The 4,749-nt window shown below is 40.1% G+C and overlaps 1 protein-coding gene and 1 pseudogene across 1 annotated transcript in view; one reads left to right on the top strand and one right to left on the bottom strand.

Moving 5' to 3' along the window:
* GPC3 (glypican 3) overlaps positions 1-4,749 on the top strand; it is a 371,123-nt gene that overhangs the window by 45,810 nt on the left and 320,564 nt on the right. The gene's annotated exons all lie outside the window — the stretch shown is intronic.
* On the bottom strand, positions 201-722 carry LOC106727237 (annotated as a pseudogene).

Raw genomic sequence — 4,749 nt, 5'->3', positions numbered from 1 at the left:
CTTCTCCTTTTTCTCTTTCTTCTCTTTCTTCTTCTTCTTTGCTGTAACAAGCTTTATTGTTTCATTTGGTCCAATGCATGGGAGAAGGCTTCAGGGTGGTTAAAAGAATGACTAGTAGTTTTGGGAAGAGGCTCAGGTAAAAGCCAGACACCAAGGGAATGCAGAGGGGCCTCTCAAAGGCCTCTGGGCTCCAAAGGCTCCTAGTTGTGCTTGAGGGTGAGCCTTTAGAAGAGATACTCGTCCAGCCCAGCCTTGGGGCTGGCCAGCCTGTGGATGTTAGTCAGGTGTTGCCCATCTTCTTGATTAGTTTCACCTCCTCATCCAGGAAGTGGTTCTGCAGAAAGTCACAGAAGGTCTGTGTGGGTAGAATCCAGGGCAGGCAACTCCAAAAGGGCCTGGTTCAGGTTCCTCTCCAAGGCCAGGGTGGCTTCCATTGCATCCTGAGTTTTGCCCCACTCATCTTGGGAAGGCTTCAGCAAGTCCTGGAAGAGACTGTGGCCACAGCGCTTGTTTTGCAACTTTAAGAAATGCTCAGTGCACTCGCACTTCTTCTCAGACAGCTCGGGGAAGAAGTGGCCCATGCCCTCGAGAGCCACATCACCAGGGTTGAAATAGAAGCCCAGAGAGAGGTAGGTGTAGGGGGCGCACATATGCAGGTTGGCCAGGTGGTTGACTTCAGCCTCCACCTCAGTGGAGTAATTCTGATGAATTTGGGAGCTCATGGTTGTTCGGCAATAAGAAGTTAAGGTTTTTAAAAAAACAACAACAGTGTGTTGTCTGGTCCTGGAGGTGGTTCTGAAGGTGGTGACTGGATAAGACGCAGGAGAGTGGCCAGAGGCTGGAAGAAGGGGCGCCCCTGGGTCTGTTCCGTCCAAACACTGTTGAGGCAAGTGAAGATCTGGGACCGCCGAGGGCACTGCCTGGTGAATTGTCTTCTTAATAAACAAATTAGAACATGCCTTATTTCAAACAAAATCTGAGAAGCTAGGTATTTAATCATTGTCATGAAAAGAAGATAAAAGGCTGATGTGTTTTCCAGGTTTCAACCTATATCTAGTTGAACAAATGTGTAGATTTGTCCTATAAGTACTGCATTCATATATACTTGTCCACAGCTAGCACAGTGCTTAGCATGTACTTGAGGTTCAATTAAAATTTGCAGAATGAATGTGTTACCTTAATAAAGATTAAGATGTTCTGACTTATTAAGACATGTTCCTTGGGGTGGTTAGCATAAATAAAAGTTTGGTAAGGGTAAACTCTAATTTGAAAGTCACTGAAATGTTTGTATTTTATGAAAAGCTATATTCTAAAATGTAAAATATTAATATCTCACCAGCCAGGCCATTTTTTTCCTCCTTGGACTACAGTATAGAGACTGTTTTTCACCTTTGACTTAGCACATACCAATTGGGTCAAGGGCAGTGGGAAGGGGATGAAGTTGAAAAATGGTCACTAGGAAGCATCACTCCATCTGGCCACAGTGAGTCATGGAGGACTTAGCATCAGATTCATTTGGAGGGCTCAATATTTTCTTGAGACATCCCTGTAAATTTTATGCCCTATAAGCAAAGAGTTTGGCCTTATGCTAGTTAGAATCTGATCAGCAGCCAAGGTTACCTGTGCTGTCCTATGCTCCTCAGAGTAAAGTTATTGAATACAAGCCCAATTACAGCCAGTTTCACTCACGAATTGGAAATCAATTCAATTGAAAAATGGTTGTAAGTGCCTACTATGTGCTCAGATTGTGTGATGTCTTCTGTGGAAGTATGAGACATGATCCTTGATCCAGAGATGCTTAAAGGCAAAGTAAATACAAATGAAAATATTTAAATAACAGCACCAGATAGTCTGAGAATCATAGCTTGAGAAGGAACTATGAATATCCAAACTTCCCAGTTACAAGGAGGACAGGATTAGGTTAGGAACAGAGTTCCCCAAAGTCTACCGGACAATTGGTAGAAATTAGAACTGGTATTCAATTCTTCCAACTCCTAGATACCTATTTCATTGTATCATATAGGTGGTTATATGATATTTTGACATACTTGCTTTGATCAGCTGTTTTTATGCTGGGAACTTTTTAAAAAATGTTTTTACAGATTTTAGAGTTAGAGAGAGATAGAAACATCAATGATGAGAAAGAATCATCAATCAGCATGCCCCCTACTGGGGATCTAGCCTGCAACCTGGGCATGTGCCCTGACTGGGAATCGAACCAGTGACCTCTTGGTGCATGGGTCAACACTCAACCATTGGGCAACACCATCTGGACATGCTGGGAACTTTTTGATGAGACTATTTTAAAATGGGGGGGGGGACTTCTGCAGCAGCCTCTAAAACAAACTACTTAAATATTTAGCTACTTTTAAAAAATTTCCAAGTAATGTGCAAAAGTCTTGCCCCATCCCTCAGCTTCACCTCATCCCACAGCGTTGAGGGTGGGAATCAGGGATGAGGTGGGAGTAGAGGGTCAAGGATGGAATGGGCATCTTGGATGGGGTAAAGCTCAGAGAAGGGATGAAGGATGGGGTGGGGGGTCAGTCTGGCAGACAAAGCACACATCACCAGGAGTCATGTGTTTCCCACACTTGCTCATCTTTGAAAGGCCATTAATCATTCTGGGCATGTTATCTGCTCATTCTCTGAGAATTCTCTTATTTTTTGAATAGTCTCTATCTTAAAATCTCTGACTCCCAACTTTCAAGGGAAAAAGAATAGAGTGGGGAAGGATATTTGGATCACAGTATAGTCTCATAGTCTCAGACCCAGGCTTCACTGGGAATCCTTGAATAAGTGAATGTGAGTTCTCTAATTAATATTCCATGTAAAAAACTATGGAAAAGTAATATGCGTCTACTATTTCAAAAATTGTGAAGCTTGATATGACGCTTTGAGAGAATAGGACTGGTAGGCTCCTTCGAGGTCTATCCTCTTTCAAAATAAAAACACTTAAAAATGTATATTTTTTCCTAATTATAAATGTATGAATTTTTCATTTAACAATACAGTTTTAATGTACAACTATTTCTAAACTTTTCTGAAATACAAAAAATAAAGGCCAAAAGAACTGTATATTTGAAAATATTCATATTGAAGAAGGTAGAAAGTAAAAGTCCCCCATAATCTGGGTCGGGATTGCAGGAAAAGTATCAGGCAGGAAATGATAAAAAGCCTCTAGTAGTCTGTTTTTGTTTTGGCTACATCATGATGTCCATATTAAAACAACCATGCCAGAATGTCAAATATAAATATAGGATGTCTGGTTTTTAGTAAAACATTTAAGAGTCTTCTGTAATATCCTTGTGTATAAGATTGTGAAATTTGACTGCATAACTAGTTATTAGGCAAATTCACAGCTGGCTGAGCACTTATTCAGTGTCAACCTGGAGGAAGATGTTTTTAAGGAATGACCACAAGACTGTTTTTGGTTCTACCTGGTCATTTATTTAACAGATACTGAGCACCTACTATGTAAAAGGCACCCTACTTAGCACTGTGAACAATATAAAGTATTGTGGCTCAGTTGTTGGGTGTCGTTTCATACAACAAAAGGTTGCTGGTTCGATTCCAGTTGTGGGCTCGATCCCTGGTTGGGGGCATGCAGGAGGTAGCACACCGATGTTCTGCTCTCACATCAATGTTTCTCTTTCTCTCTCTAAAAATCAATAAAAATATGTTTTTAAAAAGAATACAAAGTCCATGTCCATATCCTGTTCCCACCCTAAAAGAACAGATTCTTGATCATAGTTGATCACAAAAACAGGCTTTTTACTTTGCAGATAACACAAAGCTGGGTGGTGTATTTTAATATATAGGATGACAGAATCCAGATTTAAAATGACCTCAACTTGTAGGAACTCTAGGTCAAAACCTACAAGATGAAATTTAACAGTGATAGATGTAAAATCTTGAATTTAGCTTTAAAAAATTGCATATGTACAGGATATGAGAGATGTGACTTGGCAGCAGTTTATGTAAAAATTCTTGGGGATTTAGTTGATCACAAGTTTAATATGAGCCAACAATGTGGTATAGCTTATTTTTTTTAAAGCAAAAACAATTTTAGGTTGTATTAGAAGCATGTGTGCTGATCAGACCACATCTGGAGTATTATGTTCAATTATAGTCACCACATTTTACTAACATTGACAAAGTTGAGATTATCCAGAAGATAGTGACCAGGATGGGTCTGAAAATCATATAACATGAGAAATGGTTGAAAGGACTGGGGAGATTTAGCTTTTGCTTTAGGCCTCAGCATCAATCCTTTAAGTCTTTGTTAGATTCCCTTGCTATGTACTTCCACACTCCTCTGGACAATCCTCATGCTTTTCCCACTAGACTAGGGCTTTGTTAGAGCAGGATAGGGTTTCTGTGTGTATTGTGACATCTGTGGGGCCCAGCACTGTGCTTGATACAGGGTGGGTCCTCAACAATGCTTAGAGAATGAGCGAGTGAATTTTCCAAGTTTGAGAGCCTTATGTGCAGCTGGGGAAAACTGATAAAGAGCTATAGTTCCTGGAATCTATAGTCATTAAATAATGGAACAAAAAAGGAACTTAAAGTCCCTAAACGTTTTTAAATGGTTCTTTTTTCCCCCTCCTATTCTTTTGGCCTCTGCTAGGACCAGATACTAGATTTACATGTCTGCTGTAACAGAAATCTTAAAAAACATTCTCTCTAAAAAGAGCATTTTAAAAACTGACTTAAAATTCTGGCACTAGTATCAAGGAGATGCAAATGAAG

This window comes from Myotis brandtii, unplaced genomic scaffold, assembly GCF_000412655.1.
Source record: "Myotis brandtii unplaced genomic scaffold, ASM41265v1 scaffold393, whole genome shotgun sequence".
In the NCBI taxonomy this organism is placed as follows: Eukaryota; Metazoa; Chordata; class Mammalia; order Chiroptera; family Vespertilionidae; genus Myotis; species Myotis brandtii.
The sequence above is the reverse complement of the archived record's forward strand: the minus strand, read 5'-3'. Positions and strand labels throughout refer to the sequence as shown.